General features: G+C 47.3%; 2 long non-coding RNA genes across 2 annotated transcripts; one reads left to right on the top strand and one right to left on the bottom strand.

The window, feature by feature from the left end:
- Nucleotides 1-6,358: 6,358 nt before the first annotated feature.
- Nucleotides 6,359-6,931, bottom strand: LOC136490012 (uncharacterized). The gene is made up of 3 exons (XR_010767473.1): nt 6,859-6,931; nt 6,596-6,769; nt 6,359-6,521 (listed from the first exon to the last, which is right to left on the bottom strand). It is a non-coding gene; the product is annotated as an uncharacterized lncRNA (long non-coding RNA).
- Nucleotides 6,932-14,856: 7,925 nt separating this feature from the next.
- On the top strand, nt 14,857-16,535 carry LOC136490013 (uncharacterized). Its single transcript, XR_010767474.1, has 2 exons — nt 14,857-15,182; nt 16,246-16,535. It is a non-coding gene; the product is annotated as an uncharacterized lncRNA (long non-coding RNA).
- The last annotated feature ends 4,373 nt before the right edge of the window (nt 16,536-20,908 follow it).

Here is a 20,908-nt window from a genome sequence, read left to right as displayed (position 1 = left end):
TCATAGACACCATCATGGATCAGTGCAAAGCATCCCAATCCTACAACATACACAAATGACAACCTTAAATACCATCTTAGACGTTCTGGCATTAGAGTATATACGTGCAGACACATAGGTATGGTGGTGCAAGTGAGCAGCCAGCAGGAGTCGAGAGTTAGGGGGTGTTTGGATCCCAGGACTAAACTTTAGTCCCTGTCATATTGAATTTTTAGATATCAATTAGGAGGACTAAATCTGAGCTAATTATAAAACTAATTACATAAGTTGTGGCTAATTCGCTTGCCAGCGCCGTGTACAGGATGGTATGGAGATGTGGTGGAACTTATTCGTGGATTTGTTGGCGCACGAAAGAAATGGATATCGGAAATCTCTTCCTGCCGGTATAAAAAATAATCTTGGCCGCATCACGGAAAGATCTACATAGTAGAGTTTGTGAGTAAACTTTGTAACTAGTTGTTCTCCCTCATACTAACTCCAAATGTGATGGTTTTTTTTCCTAAAAATTTCTAAAATCATGCTTCAGGATTTAAGTTTGATCAAACTTGAATGTGACAATGTTCTACATATTTTAAAATTTGACAAGTTCAAACCAAATTTTAAAACCCTAAATGATTTTAGATGTAAAAGTGATGAATACAAAGTTGTTCAACTCATCAAGATCTATAACTTTTATTTTGGTCCATCTTATCATTTGACAAAATTTGAACCTTTGAAATTTGAAATTTTAAAAAATTACAAGTTCGAACCAAAAATTTGAGACCCAAATGATTTCAACATAAAAAGTGATGAATACCAAAGTTGTTCAACTCATTAATATCTACAACTTTTATTTTAGTCATCTTGTCATTTGACCAAAATTTGAACCTTTAAAATTTGAAATTTTGAAAAAACGACAAGTTCGAACCAAAAATTTGAGACCCAAATTGATTTCAACATAAAAAGTGATGAATACCAAAGTTGTTCAACTCATGAATATCTACAACTTTTATTTTGGTCATTTCTTCATTTGATAAATTCTTAGCACACATTGTTCACTAATCTTACACATGTCTCATATAATTTATAAAACCTTATAAGAGACGTGTCACATTTGTGAACAATGTCATTACCACTTTGTCATATGAAGAAATGACCAATACAAAAGTTGTAGATCTTGATGAGTTATTCAACTTTGGTATTTATCACTTTTTTAGCTGAAATCATTTGGGTACCAAAATCTTATCTAAATTGCATTTTTTTGAAATTCAAAATTTAAATTGCTCAAAACTTTTCATATGTATATATTGACAAAACCAACAAAATAAATTGATAGAGAATGATTTTAGAAAATTTTAGGAAAAAAATCATCAGATTTGGAGTTAGTATGAGGAAGAAAAACAGTTACAAAGTTGACCCACAGATTAAAAAAGAAATCACACTGTTCACTATGATCATGTAAGTATCATCTAGAACAATGTGATTTCTCTTTTTAATCTGTGGGTAAACTTTGTAACTAGTTTGTTCTCCCTCGTACTAACTACAAATGTGATGGTTTTTTTTCCTAAAATTTTCTAAAATCATGCTTCAGCATTTAAGTTTGATCAAATTTGGATGTGACAATGTTTTACACATTTTAAAATTTGAAATATGAAATTTAACAAGTTCGAACCAAATTTTAAAACCCTAAATGATTTCAGATATAAAAGTGATGAACACAAAAGTTGTTCAACTCATCAATATCTACAACTTTTATTTTGGTTATCTTGTTATTTGACTAAATTTGAACCTTTCAAATTTTGAAATTTGAAAAAAGACAAATGGGCACTGCAGGGGCGGCTAGTGATTGAGCCGCTCCTACAGATCAACCCCAACTGTAGGGGCGGCTCAAGTTACCAGGGCGGCTCAGGTTACCAGCCGCCCCTACAGTGCCATCTGTAGGGGCGGTTGGGCTGCTGGGGCCCGATGACGCCCACTGTAGAGGCGCCCCCAACTCCAGCCGCCCCTACAGTAAAAATGTCCCCGTTCCAAGTGTAAGAATCTGGCGCAGTGAATAGCTGCAGATTTCACTGAAACGGACTGGAATGAGACACATGCAACAACGTGACAGGGCAGTGGCAGTAAGGGTGCATGAAAGCAGCAAAATGCAAATATGTATATATAATCAGAAGGTTCGACTTACAATACGGCAAGCAGTGACATCATAACGGATATGCCGACCACAGAAATGTGACCGTACTACGGGATCGGATATATCAAACCAGCCAGCGAGCAAGGAAACCTATTAAGTACAGATAATGGAGTACGAACATTATGAATAACAAGACACCAATGAAGTAGAAAATTAAGATCCGTCAAAAAAAAATTTGATAGCACCAATGGTATGAATCAAGGGTAAAACTTAGTCGTAAAAGAAGAGGGGGGATTATCTGTGTACACACCATGAAATCCGATTCGACAAAATGCCTCCATCGTGCAGGGCCTCCGTGAACATATAAACCATCATAAACCTGCTTATAACGCACTACCAGAATCAGTAGCTTTGCCGTGTGTCTAGGACACACGGCGAAGCCCAAAAAACACTCGGCAAAGGCTTTGTTGAGTGTTACACTCGGCAAACGGCACTCGGCGAACAAAGACTCGGCAAAGCTGTCTTTGCCGGGTGTTTTGTGTGGAGCACTCGGCAAAGCTGTCTTTGTCGAGTGTTTTTTGTCGAGCACTCGGCAAACACTTTGCCGAGTGCTAAACCGACACTCGGCAAAGAATTTTCGAAAAATATAAAAAAAACCCGCGCCACCAGGCCGCCAACACCACGCCGCCCGCCGCCACCACCACGCCGCCGCGGCCGCTACCATGCCCGCACGCTGCCGCCCTCGATGTGGAAGCTCCTCGCGGCCCCCCTTCCCGCCAACGACGACGCCGAGGACGGGACCCCGCCACCACGGCCACCACCGGCGCCATGGCCTGCCCCGCGAGATCCGGCGCTGATGCGCCTCTGATTAGCTCCCCGTCCCCCACCTCTGACGACGCCGGGCCCCAACGCCACGGCGTCCGGGGAGCTCCCCGTCCTCGTCTCTCTCCCCCTTCGCTGCTCCATGGGCACTGGCCTCTCCCGCAGCAGAATGACAAATAGAGAACTCCTTTTTTCTCTTTTAGAATTTTTTTATCAATCAATAGAAACGTACGTATAGGAAATATGCATTATTATCAAGCAAATCTGAAACAAAGAGTTCTATTTCTTTTATTTGTTTGTGTACTCTTTCTGATTCTTGAGATCGATCCAGAAAGATGCCATATAGTACACATGGAGAGATGAACAAGATTTGGCGTGCTAATTGTTAGCAAAGAACACGGCGGACGAAGGAGATCGAGGAAAAGCGAGCAATAGAAAACGAGAGAGAGCGATCGAGAGAGATTGGCTCTATACAAGCAGATCTCCATACGGGCTCGCCGCATGCATGCAGCCAGCCAGCCATGAGAGCTCATCAGAGGCCGACGGTGACGACCGGCGCGAACGCGGTGCCGAAGGCGCAGTTGGCGCCGGCGGTTGGCCCGCGGAGGGAGCTGATGACGGCGGCGCCCTCGAGGAGGTCGTTGATCGCCGTGGCGTAGTAGGCGCGCAGCCGCCACAGCGTGCGCCTGTACGGTCAGCCACCGCATCCGGAGCCGCCGGATCACGCCAAAGAGCCTCCTTTTTTCCCCGTCAGCCTCTGATGGGAGGGGCCGGGAGAGGGAGGGAGGGGAGGGGCGGCGGCGGGGTGCGTTTGTGCATGGGACGGCGGCAGGGTGCGTGAGTTATAGTATAGGAGCTTTCCCGAGTGTTCTAGATCTGACACTCGGCAAAGCAGTGTTTGTCGAGTGTCAGATTGGGGGCACTCGGTAAACTTTTTTTTCCCTCCTCTTCCTTCTTTTCCATAATGTGTTTTTCTAAATTTGTTCCGATGTACTTTGAAAAACTTATTTGTTTGCCGAGTGCAAAAAAAAAAAAAAAAACTCGGCAAACTTTACTTTTTTGCCGTGTACAAAAAAAAAAACACTCGGCAAATTTACTTCTTTGCCGAGTGTCCGAAAAGAATGCACTCGGCAAAGATAAAAACACTCGGCAAAGAGCTAGTTTCCGGTAGTGACGGCGGATAACAGCATCAACCAATTCCATTTCGAACTCAGAATGTCCAACAAACTGTGCCTTCACGGCACATGTAATCACTTCGATGTATTTGGGGCAAAAGTGTGCAATCCATGGCCTGCATTGCGCAGGGATGTTCAGGAGTAACAGTCAGGGTTGCAATAACATAAGGTTTTACAGAGATGCAGCAGAAGAGATAAAAGGATGTACATGTCAGAACATCAAAAAAAGATCCAGGGACTTACTCATCAACGTCTTCAACAAAACTAAGCTTCTTACGAATGTCAGACGCCTTTGCCAAATCAATAGTGTAACTACAACCAAGATCCCACGGTGATTGGGGTGGGGGCGAAGAGTTGCCGCATATGGATCTCTAGAATGTATGACCAAGATCATCAACATGTGGCCTTGAATTCAGATCCAAGCAACGGGTGGCTTTTACAGGCCTAAGGGTCAAGTAAAATCTAGCCATTGCATTAATAGCCCTAATGTCAACCTCCTGACGGTTGAGAACCCCTTGCATGGCAACCGCCACTACAGGATTTAGGTTCTTTGCCGGCAAAGGCCCAAATTGCACTCGGCAAAGAACACACGGCAAAAAATTGATCGGCAAAGTCCTCTTTGCCGAGTGTCTTTTATCGGGCACTCGGCAAAGGCTTTGCCGAGAGCCCCAGGGGCACTCGGCAAAGAAAAGTGGCCGTCACGGTGCCGACCTCGTTGATGGTGGCTTTGCCGAGTGCCAACCCTGCAGGCACTCGGCAAAGATTTTTTTTAAAAAAAATTCTTTGCCGAGTGCCCATTGGCCGGCTCTCGGCAAAGTTTCAAACTTTGCCGAGTGCCCTCTTGCCGGCACTCGGCAACGTTTGAATTTTTTTTAAAAAAATTCTTTGCCGAGTGCCCTCTGGCCGGTACTCGGCAAAGTTTGAATTTTTTTTAAAAATTCTTTGCCGAGTGCCCTCTTACGGCACTCGGCAAAGTTTAAATTTTTTTTAAATTCTTTGCCGTGTGCCCTATGGCCGGCACTCGGGAAAGTTTGAATTTTTTTTAAAAAAATTCTTTGCCGAGTGCCATGGTAATGACACTCGGCAAAGCTGGAAAAATGGTTTTTCAAGCGTCCATTTTCCAGCTTTGCCGAGTGCTGTGACCATGACACTCGGCAACGGGGTCCTTTGCCGAGTGCAACACTCGGCAAAGTGACCCAAAACGGCAATTTTTAATTTTTTTTACATTCCATCATGACAAATAAATTCATACAATCATATATCTCATTCATCACATATATATCTCATCCATCACATATATATCTCATCCATCCACACATCCATCCGCACATATCACATCCATCACAATATATATCACATATATAATAATAAGTGCTCAAGTCCATCCAAATAAATCCACAAGTCCATCAAAGTCCACAAGTGCATCACAAGTATATCACAAGTCCATCACCAAGTGAACAACAAATGAAAAAAATACAACGTGCACTCATCTCGGCCACTGCGACTGTGGTGAAGGCCCAGTTCCATCATTCGGAGGTGCATGAGGTGGATTATTCGAACCACCGTCAGATGGAGACTGCACAAAGGAGAAAAGATTGCATGTGAGACAAGATTATTTGGATAGCTAATCTAGGAAGGTAGAGGCCATACAAGCAAAGCACAAGCGAAAGTAAAAAACTTTCATACTCACAGGAGTAGCTGGAGCTGCAGGACGTGGAGGCAGAGGTGGAACCAACAGCCCAGCTGGCAGAGAGAAGCCCACACGTTGCCCAAGCCCTTGTAGGAACTCCGTAATGTCCGTTAGCCTCTGCGCCTGGGCTGCAGCTCGGCCCGCCGGCCTCCGCTCAGCCGCTCGGCCTCCAGCTGGGCCGGCATCCTCTGCTGCCTGGCCTCCAACTCCTGAACGTTGCCTCATTTCTTGTTCCAGCCGGGCCTGCAATATTTCACTCCAATGTTTCAGTAATGCAAAGCTAATTAAGGTGTGTAAAGATCAATGTATGACGAGTAAAACATGAAATAACCTCGAGTGCGTCGACCCGTGCTATGTAGCGGTCGGTCCGTGTGCAAATGGCCGGGCTCTCGCTCGTGCTCTGTGTTCGGATCTAGGAGAGAGAGGGAGTAGAGGTCGTGTCGATGACGCCTGTCGCCAAGCCAGAACCGCCCATGCTTCCTTACCTTGCCCCGCCCTCATGACGGCCTCTCCTATCGAAGTCCTAGGGTGCTCGGATCATGGTCTGGCCCAGGAGCGACCTCGCCACCTCAGTGTACTCACTGATGCGGGAGTGGACGCTCGGGTTCGTGTATGCCTCGGGCGGGTCCTCCAGGTTGAAGGAGACGTCGGACGTCGCCTTGCCCTTGTGGGCCATACACCATGCCTAGAAGTCCGAGCAAGCCTGGCCACTATGTGACGCCGACTGCGAGAAAGACAGCACGATGATTAGAAATCAGGCAGAACTGAGCGTCACAATAGATAAATGAATTCGCGTACCCATGCTTGTTTGTATCCGGTGAGGCTGCGGCTGCCTTGATGGTGTGCTGGACCTTGCATCTGCAAACGACGGTCCCGGGCATCCCTGTGCATCTTGAGGTACTCCTCCGTGAACCACCTCTCCACCATCATCGCCCAGCACTCGGGATACGCTTGGCACCACCAGGGAATCATCTACACGTCATCAAGTATTGGACATATAAGAAGATCAAATTAAACCAACTTAATCTCAAAACGAATCAATATTGATGTTCTTCATTTACCTCAAGGTACTGCTCCCTGGTTAGCTGCATCTCTCTTGTGTCTTTCTTGGTTTTCCTCTCTCCAAGCTTCGACCCGTAGTAGGTTATGATGGCCTGGATGCGCACCTCGTGATGCATGTCGGTGATGAGTTTTTTACAGGCTTTGGTAGTCACCTGCTCCGCCCTGGCCTCAAATCCCTCCTCGCATCTGTAATAAGTCTGCATACAAAAGCGATGTATCCATTCATTATTTCAAGAAAAGTCCAATGAATGCGACGTATTGAGCAATGTTGTGCGAGGGAGACTTACCCAAAACTCTGCCTTCACCTGCGCCGCCTTGTTGGGGTACTCCGCATCGAGGGCGACGGTGTAGTGGTCAAATGAGTAGGCCGGCTTCATCTTCGATGCGTACATGACAATGCTGGGGAGTGTTGCCTGCACAGAAGACCCAGGATGCCGTTGACTAGCCGTGCGCTACCACCTGACACAACCACCCAGTTCCTGCATAAGTGATTAAGAAAAATTATTAGTTTTTTTCATCATATCATATGAAGTAGTGGTGATAACATATAAAGGTTACTTACTTTTGCCCTTCAGGGCGAATCACTGGGGCTTTGGTGAGGAAGCAGAACCTGTGGGAGGCTCATGGACCTCACAAGTAGACACTTGAAGAGGAGTCGGAGGAAGCGGAACCCGTGCCTGCCGCCTCCAACTCCGTCGTCCTCGTGCGGTCCCTCCACCTCTTCCATCTGCGAACCAGCTCCTTTCGTCAACTCGTCACGGGGCGCCACCTCCTCCTCCAGCTCCTCCTCACCAGCGGTGGGAGGAGACGACCCCCTCCTGCGTCCTAGCGGTCCTCCTCCTCCTCCTGTCCGATCCCTCTGCCTCCTCCTGCTAGCCAGGCTGGTCTTTGGTAAATCGAGTTCACGGATCTATGACGGTGGCCGCCATCTTTGTTCAATCACCTGCAATCAAAAAGAAAAACAAGACATAATTAGAAATAGGTGCAAAATGAACAAAACATAATTACAAAAAACATAGTAATACATGTATTAGAAATATTGCAAAAATGAACAAAACATAATTACAAAAAACATAGTATTACATGTATTAGAAATAATCTTCATGATTGAGATTAGCTGGATCATAGGTCTCGTCATCACTATCAACATTGTCCAACTCATCAACACTATCCGAAGGAGGAATGTTGTCTTCAATTGTCATTGCCTAAACGTAATCGCTCAAGCATTTGTATGTCCTTCAGATTTCGCACCTCGTCTCCAGCGTCCTCGTCATCATCCCTTTCATTGTCTACTTCCATTCCTATCTCTTCGGTTAAGTCTATGTCAAACCTCCCTTGTAGTCCCTCTTCTTGATAGAACTCTCCATCATATGTGTTTGGGTTGAAGTTGTAATCTTCATCATTTGGGACAGGTAGTTTACCATGTGGCGATACCTTGTGCACAATAGACCAACCCTTAAGATGCTCGGCAGTCTTTGCACGCGTATGACGTATAATAAACCTAGGACGGCCTGTTGAGCCACAATGTAGACATCTTTTCCTGGATAGACGGAATCCTGTCGAATCTTCGACTAGCCCAAGCTTAGGGGTCCGTCTCGTTACTCTAGGATGAAACCAGTGGCATTTGAATATGACAGGAGTAAGAGGTTTGGAACCATAGAATGATAGTTCGTAGATTTCTTCAATTCTTCCATAATAGTCGAGTCCATCAGTGCCGGGGTAACAACTCCGCTGTTTGTGGTTTTTCGATTGGGCCGACTCTGCTCGTAGCTTGCTGTGTGAAAAACGATATACATTCACGCCATAACCGGTAAATGACTTGACCCTAACTGGCACAGCCGTTTGCAATCCTGTCTCAGCTCGTCACTTATAGGCGCATCAGTTTGGGCTTTCTGTTTGAACCAACAAATGAAATCGGGGCTCCCTAGTCCCGCACCCTGTGAAAGAAGGGTATCATTTCTTGCGGGGTAGGTTGCCTTGATCCATGCCTAGGATTTGATGAAGAAATTCCCTGTACCAACGAGAAACAAGGGGGTTGGACAAAGAAACAAGGACATACGGCGAAATGAAACAAGTTCGTTCAGAACTTACCCAATGAACGGCTGCACCTCGATAAGGTTGGTCAACACATATAGCATGATACTACGCCACTCTTCATTTTTCAATTGCTTAGTGGTCGATGCACTTGCGCTTCCGAGTTGCCCTTGGAAAAGGCTGAGGTTCGACTCATTTTCACCAGCATTGTAACGAGGGGGTGGATTATAAACGCTAGGAAGGTTCTCAGTGTAGTATTTCTCTATGAAGTTTGACACCTCCTGTAAAATGTATGCCTCTATAATGGAAGCCTCAATTTTGGATTTATTTCTACATTTTTTGCGAAGAGTCTTCAGACATCTCTTGATTGGATAGCACCAACGGCCCTACATGGGCCCCCCCATCCGTGCCTCATACGAGAGGTGCACAATCAAATGCTGCATCGGCAAGAAGAAGCCGGGTGGAAAGATCTTCTCCAACTTACAGAGCAACACAGTGCCGCTTTTTCCAAGTCATCAATGGCGGTCTGAGAGAGCTCCTTGGCACAAAGCTGGCGGAATAAGTAGCTCAACTCTGCCAGCACTTGCCAGACATGCTCCGGGACATAGCCTCAAACCATCGCCGGAAGAAGCTGCTCAATCCATATGTGGTAGTCATGACTCTTCATCCCGTTGACTCGCAGAGTGCCTAAGTTCACTCCCCTCTTTAGATTCGATGCATACCCATCAGGGAACATTAGCGTCTTGATCCATTCAAGTACTTCTCTCCTTTGGTCCTTTTTCAAGACGAAATTGGCCTTAGGCCTTCTCCAGGTTTTGCCATGACTAGGAGGCTGCATCTCTTGATTTGGTCTATCGCACAACGTTGCCAGGTCCACTCTAGCCTTAGGGTTGTCCTTAGATTTTTCAGTGTCCATGAGTGTTGCCCAAAGTGCCCCGGCGACATTCTTTTCAGTGTGCATTACATCAATGTTATGTGGTAGAAGAAGGTCATCGAAATAGGGGAGCCTCGTCATGCCCGATATATGAGTCCACATATGTTGCTCACCATATCCCACAAAACCACCTTCTTCATTGGGCACGAGAGCATCTATCTGAGCATGAACCTTGGCACCAGTCATCATCCGCGGTGCGGGGTTTGTCACTTTGACAGCTTTCATAAAGTTCTTGATGTCTTGTCTAAATGGATGGTCAAGAGGTAGGAAATTGACGATGTCTGTCGAACGATGAATACTTGCCACCCTTCTGCAACCAAATGAACTTCACACCTTCCTTGCATAGTGGGCATGGGAACTTCCCGTGAACACACCAGGCCTAGAATACACCATACGCCAGGAAGTCATGAAGGGAGAAGTGGTACCAAACGTACATTTTGAAGGTTGTCTTTGTAGCTCGATCGTATGTCCATACCCCTTCGTCCTAAGCACGGACCAATTCATCAAACACGGGCTCCATGAACACACCCGTATTACTCCCTGGGTGTCCAGGAATTATCAATGACAAGAATATGTTATGTCGTTGAAAGGAGACACCGGGGGGAGATTAGGGGGATAACGAAGATGGGCCAACATGTGTATGGGGCAGCCATCATTCCATAAGGATTGAACCCATCTGTTGCCAGCATGACACATACATTACGAGCCTCATCTGCTTTGTCACGACGTTTGTCATTAAAGCGGATCCAAGCTTCACCATCGGATGGATGTACCATCTTGTTAGGCATTGTACCGTTTGCCATTTTTTGTGCCATGTCATCTGTTTCGCGGATTCCTCGGTCATGTATAGCCGTTGGATCCTCAGGTAGGAACGGAAGGTACCATAGGATTTTCATGGGGATCGTAAGTTGCCTCTTCTGGCCATCATCAGAGTCTACCTCTAGGTACCTAGAGGATTTACACTTTGGATAGAACTTTGCATGCTCAGTGTTCTTTCCTAAATAGGAGCACACCCTTCGGACAAGCATGTATCTGCTCATACGACATCTTAAGTGCACGAAGCAGTTTCTGTGACTCGTACATGCTCTTTGGCAGAATGTGGCCCTCTGGAAGCAGGGTGCCAATCATGGCCAACATCTTATCGAAGCCTTCTCGACTCAAGTCTAACTCGGACTTCAACCCCATTAAGCCATCCAATGGCATCCAGTTGAGAACACCGTTGAACAGTTCGTGAAGGGGGTTTCTGTGCCGAGTCCATCATGTCGTAGAACGCCTGTGCGGCTACCTCCATCTCCTCCTTCTCATGTCCCTCATCGAACTGTCCTTGGTGAAAGTCATCTAACATGTCTGCTACCCCACATCAGCACTCAAAAGCCTCCACCCATGGTCTCACCACCTCCTCTCCCCATATGATGGGCTTCACCATGGTGGACCCACCGGGTGTAGTCCGGCGTAAATCCTTCTTCACAAGATGTTTACCCATTTCCACCTGTTAACCCTTCTCCTGTTTCCACATTTGCTACAGGGACACAAAACTAGGCAATGTCCTTTAGCAGCCTTGCCAAATGCACTGTTCAAGAAAGCATCGGTCTTGTTCATCCATTCTGTGGTGTAATCACTTTGCTTCTCCAGTCCATGTACACTCCACTGACGGTCATCCATCCTCTAACAATATGTATCAGCGAGTAATGTAACCATCAATTGCATCTACATGGTGTTCCTACTGTCTAATAGGTGAGGATAGGTCCTAATCCCACCCACGGATGCGTAGATGAGGTTAGTTTCCATGCTCTACTCCTATCTGAGATAGAATTTCGGCAACACCTCCCTGCTGTTCTCCAAATACACGTCCTGCTAAAGAAGAGTGCGTATCCGGAGAACAACAGGGAGGTGATGCTGAAACTCTGTCTCGGACCAGAGCAGACCATGGAAACTAACCCATCTACGCATCCGCGGGCTGTCCAAAAAACGTGGACAATCCAAAACAGATACGGTCATAGATATGCAAAAGATCTTCATACCTCCAACCGTATCTCTTCGAACGGGAACGCCTAACTGGGTTAACGTGATCTACGACCATGATACGGAAAGAGGGGTTATACCTAGGGTGGCGGCGGAGTCAGGCTAGCGGGGCCGTGGCGGGTCGATGCAGTCGAGGCGACGCGGTGCAGGCAGACCGGCACGGCGACGGGAACTCCGACTCGGCTCTGACGGGCTCTTCTCTACAAAATGGAACAAAATACTGTCATTTAAAAAAAAAATCGGCAGAACCTCCCCTGCACGGTGAGGTTTCCAAACCTGCAAAAAAACAACAACACAATGGCCGACAAGCACATAGGTCTCAAGAGAAGCCATGTAGTTTGGATATCAATCCATGCAGAAGAATATCCAAGTAGTAACCACTACTTCTACTACTACTTCCACTATTGCTACTACTATTACCACTAATTCTACTACTACTACCACTATTGTTACAACTACTACCACTAGTTCTACTACTACCACTACCACTACTTCTACTACTACTACCACTAATTCTACTACTACTACTACCACTATTTGTACTACTACTACCACACTTCTAATACTACTACTACCACTAGCACTACTAGTACAACAAATACTACTACAACTATCACTGCCACGACAACAACAAGAGAGAAGGCATACCTGACATAGAGCACGGGGGGTAGGGGCACAAGTGCAGCGTCGGGGTCGGTCCCGGGCGGCGTCGGGGTCGGGTCGGTGCGGTAGCCGGAGCTCGGGAAGGGGGTCGACCACGGGCGGCGTCGGGGCGGGCGGTCCGCGGGGCGTGAACGGGGGCGGGCCGGCCGGGGGAAGGGCGTGGCGCACGGCGGCGCGGGCCGGTGGCCGGCCGCGGGTGAGCGGGTTAGTGGCGCGTTGCGTGTGTCGTGTGTGCGGGGTGCTGGGCACGCTCGTCGGGAGGGGGGTTAAATCCCCCCTTTGCCGGAGTGCCCCCAATCTGGCACTCTGCAAAGGGTTTTTTAATTTTTTTTAACCGCCCTCTTTGTCGAGCGCCACCTGGCCTAGCAACTCGGCAAAGAAGGTTTTTTTTAAAAATTCTTTGCCACGTGTCCTAGATCCGGCACTTTGGCAAAGATTTTTTTAAAAAAATACTTTGCCGAGTGCCCCTGACACGGCGCTCGGCAAAGATTTTTTTTCGAAATGTCTTTGCCGAGTGCCCATGCGAAGGCACTCGGCAAAGAGGAATTTTTTTTAAAAAAATCAAAACCCTCTTTGCGGAGTGCCTTATTCTTGGCACTCGACAAAGACCCCCCGTTTGCTGAGTGCCATGCCTCGGCACTCGGCAAAGTTTTTTTTTATTTTTGGCCTCCAAATATTTTGTGTAGCCCTTTTAAAGTACCAGGAACTCCTCGTTAGAATTTGGAGATTTTTTTGTGGCTTTTTGATATATTTAGTTACTTTATTTAGTTTACTTGAATTTTTTCAAAAAATATAAATTTGAACTGCACGTGGTACGAATAATGGAATTTAATGATTCAAAAAATGATAATCATGTTACTGAGTGTAGTGTGAGGCCGTATTCAGGAACGAACCCGAAATTTCGGACATCTTGTTCATGAAACATGACTGCGAACTTGCGTGCGAAGTGTTTTTAAATTCTATAAAAAGCAAACGAAGTCCGAAAATCATGAAACTTGTTGAGATGTTGTGATATCGTATGTGGAGGCTATGATAAAAAATTGAGAAGGTTTGGTGCACCGTTGTCACGTATGATGCTTACAAACCAGGACATCTCCACATGTGATAACGTGCGCATAGTACGTGACAAACTTGCGTGAAACCTCCTCAATTTTTTATCACAGCCTCCACATATGATATCATGACATCTCGACAAGGTTCAAGATTTTTGGTCTTTGTTTGCTTTTTATAGAATTTAAAAACAACTCGACCGCAAGTTCGTGGTCATGTTTCGTGAACAAGATGTTCGAAATTTGTGGTCTGTTCTTGGATACGGCCTCACATTATACTAAATAACATGAATATCATTTTCCCATTCATTTTTTCATTATTCGAATGACTAGCCGTTATAATTTGAATTATCCAAGAAAATTCAATTAAATGAAATAAATTAAAGAAATATAGAAAAAGTCCGAGAAATGTGCCACATTGGAACATGGAGCACCAGGTATTGTATGAGGACTGCAGAAAAAGTTTGGAGGTCAAAAGTAAAAAAAAATATAGTTTGCCGAGTGTCAAAAAAAATAACCCTCGGCAAAGAAATTTTTGTGCTATCTTGCGGGAAACAACCCTTTGGGCCATTTCTCCCCCGCCAGCTCAGCTAACACGGAGGGCTGATCTTCACCGCCCGAAGGAGATCGACGGTCGAGCTTAGATTTCGCGAGAACAAAAAACCCCACAGCCTGGCAAACCCTAGCTACATTCTGTTCTTCCTCGCCTCCGCCTCCCACGCACTCTCAGCCAGCCGCCGCATGGGCCGTCGCCGGAGAGGACAAGTGCGGAGTAGGAGTTGGTGGTACCGCCCGGGCGCCCCTCGCCGGCGCACGCGTGCGGCCGCACGCGGCACCGTTGAGCGGTCCATCGGGTGGCGCCTTGAGCGGGAGGACCGTGCGCGCACAGGAGAAGGGCGGCGGCGCAGCTCCTTTCTGTGGTCATCGCCGAGTTAGCACAGGGCCAAGGCTGAGCCCGGTGACATGTTATGGTAAGCGAAAAAAGGTCTTAGCTAATCTTAGGGTTGGGGTTGGCTCAGGATTTTGGGGATTTTTTGCTACTAGGGTTTGGATTTGGGAGGAACAGGGGTTTATGGGAGCTTCAGTGCATAGGGTATCTTTCTTGTCCGTACTGTGCTGAAACTCAAACCTCTTTCTAAGCTAGCGAGCGTTCTGTGCAGGTTGGATCAAAGCGCAAGATATTGTGGTTCATGGTAAAAGCAGAGCTTCGTGGTAAAAGCAGAGCTTCTGAACAGATGAGAGAAATGCTCTACAAGAACACAGATAAGTGTGCTCTGAGTTGATTGTTTCAACAATACTTTTAGAGACAAGATATCGTGTCTTTGCCTAATTTTCAAATATATGTGTTCATTTAGAGGTCGAAGGTCTGGTGGTATACTTAATTTGTGCATTTGATTTATGTAACCAGTCAGTGTGTCTAGCTAGCATTATCCCTAGATTGATCACTGCCGCTACTATTTGCTTGTGCAAAGTTATTTGGGAAGGCAACCCCATTTTTTTCTACTTTGTTGCAGTTTGACGCCTGAATTCTCTTCGGTATAAACTGTTTGAACAGAGCAGTGCCAACCAAAGCATGGTGAAGTAGATGTATCTTTGTCGTTTTCATCAGTTCATCGTAAAAGTAAGTGTAATGTTTTTTCACTCATCTTTTTATTATATTGCAAGCAATTAGAGATTAGAAGGGCAGACCTGGTGCAGTGGTGAGAGCTGTCTCACTGAGTCACTAGGTCGTGGGTTCGAAGCAGCCTCTCCGTAGATTTTGCGGAGGAAAGGCTTGTCTCGGTTTATCCCTTCCCCAAACCCCACTCATGTGGGAGCCTCCGGCACTGGGTCTGCCCTTTTTTTAAGCAGTTAGAGATTATTGTTTGTTGTGTAGAGCATGGCCAAATACCAATTATGGAACAACTTCTAATATGTATACGTGCCCCTGTTTTAGTTAGGCTGTCAAGGGAACTGTGTTGGGACTGGCTTATAACAAACAATAATCTGGCCAAGGGTACAAAGAACAACAGACACTATGTTTCAGAAATATTCCTTTAGTTAGCTAAGAATTTTACCATGTCTGTTGCTGCCATGAAGTGTTACTTGCTGTTTTACCTTTCCAAACAATTAAATTATGTTACTTTGGATGGTGAATTTCACATGGTCCTATTTCTTGCAGTTATGGCTACCTAGATAGAATGTGAACTATTTTCTCTCAAGTGTGAACTTGATTTCAGACCTGTAGCTGTTCTCTTAACCTGATTTTAGACCTATTGGTGTTGTTCTGTGAACTTGATTTCAGAGAAAATGTGAACTCTTTTCTCTCAAGTGTGAGCTCTGTACATTTTTATCTCAAGTATGGCACAAGGAAAGCATAGGAGTTAATCTATGTATATTTTTATGTGTTCTGTTTCTCAGAGTAAAAAAAATGTTGCTGTTATAACCAGAAGTGAAAAGTTCTTACAATATCTAAAAGTGTTGTTGTTCTGAGATGTTGCCCAGCAACTACTGTTCTGTCTTTTACCTCATATAGGATTTTGTTATCTGAATGCTATAAGAAATTTTCCTTCATAGGACAATGTTATTTGAATGCTACTTAGGTCTTAAAATTCTATGTTTAACATTCTCCTGTGTAGCTCACATAGATGCTGTTTTAGGTCTTCACCTGAGGATGACGGTTTTGACTGTTTTGAATATGACAGGTGATGAAGTATGTGGAAAAGAATTCACTCCAGTGGACCGAAGAAGAGCCCCACCGAACATGCTTTGTTCAGTATTGTTGCCGGTAGTAAATGTTTAGCTAGCACTAGTTGCTTTGGGTAGATGGGTGCCAAATGTTTTACCAAATCAGTCTTATTGGCCATCTTAGTGATGATACTTGTAGTTGTTAATGGTACTTCTATTTGCAATTGTGGTTGTAGATGATGGAGCACTTGGATTACTTGTGAACTTATTTGTGATATATTGTGAGACATGTGACGTTTGTGATATATATGTGACGTTTGTGATATATATGTGGTGTTGGTGATATATATGTGTTGTTGATGATATATATGTGATGTTGGTGATGTTTGTTATATATATCTTCTGTTTGTTTGGATGGGATGTAAAACAAATAAAAAAGGCTGTTTTCAGACACTCGGCAAAGTGACTACCTGGGAACATGCTTTGCCGAGTGCCACGGGCCAGGCACTCGGCAAAGGTTGCATGTTTGCCGAGTGTCTTGACAGGACACTCGGCAAATAGGCTACCTTTGCCGAGTGTCCTTGCTAGGGGCACTCGGCAACAGTGGCCACCTTTGCCGAGTGTCGGAGTCAACGACACTCAGCAAAGCGGCGACCCTTTGCCGAGTGCTTGACCTAGATACTCGGCAAGCCGCCGTCACGGTGGCGCTCGCCGTCACGGCGACTTTCTTTGCCGAGTGTCAGATTAGCACTCGGCAAAGGCTTTGCCGAGGTGCCCGATAAAGTGCACTCGGCAAAGAGGTCTTTGCTGAATAAACTGTTTATCCGAACGTCCTTTGCCGAGTGTAACACTCGGCAAAGGCTTTGCCGAGTGTTAACACTCGGCAAAGGCTTTTGCCGAGTGTATATCGGCCTTTGCCGAGTGCCTGAGGCACTCGGCAAAGAAGGTGAATCTGGTAGTGGTAGTCCTAGATCAATACTGTCCAGGTAAAGGACCTGCATGAAAAAATAGGTGAATGACAAAATTAAGGAAGGATGAAGATGATGATGGGAAACCTATCAGAAGAGATAAATGCTTATTAGCATGGAATACAAGAAAGCTCTAATAAAAAGAGTGTACCGGTAGAAACAGTGAGCACCCATAAATATAGGGGACTTTGACATTGTTAGCAATATCTGACTTCAACTTTGCAACAGCATCAAGTAAGCGGCGAAGTACATACATCAGCCCAGTCGTAGACCTGATTTGGCAGGATTCTGAATTGCGTGCATGTAGTCATCGGAGACACTCGATCATGCTTTGCGCAGGGGGCGAGAAGCATTGACAGTACAAAAACAACAAATGCTGCTGAAACTCATCGCTCAATTGCACTCATAGGACCTTCAATCTCTCGAGAGACATGCCTTGGGCTACCTTAATACTACGAAAGTGTTTAGCATTTAGGGGGGCGTCAGGGGGACAAATCTGAGATGCAGCACTGTATATTTGCCGGCTTGGAAAAAATGCTCATTCCAGCAGATGGATTCCAAATACCCTAGCAACATCAACCTTATTGAAATTTAATGATACGTGATCCATCTGCTATAATGTGTGCGACAATTCATCTACTCTACTCATGAGCCAGGTGGAAAACCGTAGATTGATCTGCTTGAGTGTGGTAGGTGCAGGAGACCTTCAAAACCGATAGACCGTACCAGCTGCACCTTTTCTGGGCCGAATGTAGCAATAATATCTATCATGGATAAGCCTCACTGAGCAACGAGATGATCAGAACTGTGATCTAAACCAACAGAATAGAATGAGCTGATGTACTGCCGGCGTTAACTCCAGGAGCAGGTTGGGGAATGTTTGGGCGTTGCTGCATGCGTATGAATAAGTATTATTAGAAAAGAAAATGGATAACTAACGACGGGCGGTGATTACAAACGATACATGATTTAATAGCCGGGAAGAGGGGGTGGGGGAGGCGATAAAAAACGGAGAGACAACGAAGAAGAAGCTAGGTTACGCGCACCTCATTATGCTGATCCAAGTTGGGATCGACGGAGGCAACAGAATGCAAATCTCCACGATTGGACTCCTGTCAAGAGCCGAGTGTGAGCAGGTTGATGCGATTTGAACAGGCAAAATACGGAAACAATTGGAGCAAGCAAAGATCTACTGAGTGGGAATGGGGGACGAATGGGCGACTGTAAAGAAGTAGTCTGCAGGGGCAAATCAAATAGAAATACATCAAGGTTAGTAACAACCGAAACATCGATTGACTCACATTAGGTTTGGACACTGTCATTGCATCGGGATCTCGTCGAGAATCAGGATAGGGGACATGGTAGGCTTGTACTTACTGAATCGTGTTCCATCAACTGACACGGCGAATGAAGTGCTTCAGCGGCGAGTTCGTCAAGTGATGGATCTAGAGAGAGCGCATTGGCAAGTGGACATGATAGCGCTTAGTACGTGCTAGTAGATCGAACGAACGCAGATGAAACCAAGAGACGACAACCAGGCAAGACGAAAGACGTACTGAGTGTGAAACGGATATCACAGGCAGGAAAGTAGGAGACCATTGTTCATACAACAAGACAGGCACTACAGGAAACAGGTCCTTTGCCTACAGCCGAAAGCAGTCGGCAAGGCAGTTTTCCTGTCGGCAAGGCTTTGCCGACCGTTTCTCCACGTGGCTGTCGGCAAAGATCTGTCGGCAAAGAATTAGTCGGCAATGACTTCTTTGCCGACAGCCACGTGTCAAGCTGTCGGCAAAGCCTTTGCCGACAGCCAGCTGTACAGTCGGCAAACGCTGACGGCGCCGTCAACCCTGACCGAGGCTTTGCCGACAGCCTGACCTAACGGCTGTCGGCAAAGACTTTGCGACCGCTGCACAGTGGCTGTCGGCAAAGCCTTTGCCGACAGCCGTCGGTCAGGGCTGTCGGCAAAGCTTTGGTCATTTTGCCGACTGCCCTGTAATCCTGTCGGCAAAGCTGGAATCCGTGGTCAGGGAACCCAGCTTTGCCGACTGTTTCTGTCGGCAAAGCTGGAACCAATTTTTTTTTTCAATTTTTTTTCCTCATTTCAGTTGCATTTTAACCACATTTAAGCCACATATTGCATACACATCACATTTGAAACACAGTAATTCACAATAATATCACCGAAACAGCGCATTTAACAATAAAATTCAGTTTTCACATGAATCCATACATAAAGGTCCCGAAATACAACGATACATGTCCAAAACGAATCCATACAAGTCCAACATGCACATAACATGTCCAATGTGCCACACGTTCATCGATGAAGGTCCAAAAGCGAGAAGCAAAGATACCTAGCTCTGTGCGTCGTCCCCAGGGTCCCAGAGCCACCACCGTGCTCATACAGACGCCAACCCGACTGCGAAGACGTACCGTAGTTCCACCTGTTCTCGCGCTGTGACGCTTGCCGGCCGGAGTGCCCCTGCTGCGTCGGGAAAGGCGGCCACGAGGAGTACCCCTGACGGTGGAGGGTACATGTACGGCTGCGTGGGGTAGGTCGGGTAAGCTTGGTAGGGTGGAGAAGGACCCAGTGGAGGGCTAGCACCTGGAGTCGGTTCGAACCTGCCGACTGTGCCTGCACAAAAGCCAATTGATGTAATTGTACCTGCATGATGGGCGTACCAGCTAAAGCAACAGACAAATATACTCACTGGAAAAGGTACAGGAGCAGGAGCAGGAGCAGACAGTGGAACTTCTGGTGGAGCGAAGAGCGAGGCAGGAGGCTCGTCCGTTCCCGGCATCTGGGACCGGAAGTAGCCGGTCAGGTCTGTCAGCTGGCGCTGGTAGTGCTGCGAAAGTGCCAGCATCTGCTGCTGATGTAGTGCCTCCTGCTCTGACGTAGTGCCTCCTGCCTCGCTTCCTGGGCCTCTTGGTAGGCCTGCATTTGTGCGATCTGCTCCTGCAATATTACACCCACAAATGTTAAGGCAAGGTAGATCATGTGTTAAACGAGTGAACACACAAATGAAACGGCACTTACCTGAAATTGCGAGAACATCTGTGCGCTGCTCGGCTGCGAGGCAAGGGAGCAGGGGCACCTGGAGTGGCCTGCTGGCCCCGGGGTTGGCGGCTGCGGCCGGCCAGTCGGGATCTGGCCGGGGCGGTGGGGGACCGCCGTGGAGGAGGGGCGCGGGTGCGCGAGCGGCACGGCCGGGGAGGGTCTGCCCGCGGGCAGCGGCCGGGTAGGCGGCCTTTCCGCGGCTCAGGGAGTTGCTCCGCGAGGCCACGGCCGCAGGTCGGCCGCGGGCGCGGTCGGGGAGGGGGCCTGGGGGGGCGCTGCCGGGTAGGGCCGCGGGGCGAGCGCGCGGCTCCCGCGCGCCTGGCGGAGCGGCGGCCGCTGGTGGCCGTGGGTCGGGCGCGGCGGCCTGCGGCGGCCACGGGTGGCGGGGCGGGCGGTTGCGGCCACGGGTGGGAGGGCGGGCGTAGGGCGAGGCGGCGAGGCTCCGCGCGCGCTTGGCTGGAGCGGCGGCCGCGGTCGGCCGTGGGTCGGGGCGGGGCGGGCGCGGCGCCACGGGTGGCGGGGCCGGCGGGCGGTTCAAGGCGGTGGGGCGGCCGGCAGCTGACGTGCGCTTAGGAGGTGGCCCGTGGGGCAGGCGAGGCGGGCAGGGGCAGCGCAGCGGGGCGGCACGGCGGCGGCGCTGCGTGGTGCGGC

This window comes from Miscanthus floridulus, chromosome 10 (genome assembly GCF_019320115.1).
Source record: "Miscanthus floridulus cultivar M001 chromosome 10, ASM1932011v1, whole genome shotgun sequence".
NCBI lineage: Eukaryota > Viridiplantae > Streptophyta > Magnoliopsida > Poales > Poaceae > Miscanthus > Miscanthus floridulus.
This window is presented reverse-complemented; position numbering and strand designations above follow the sequence as displayed.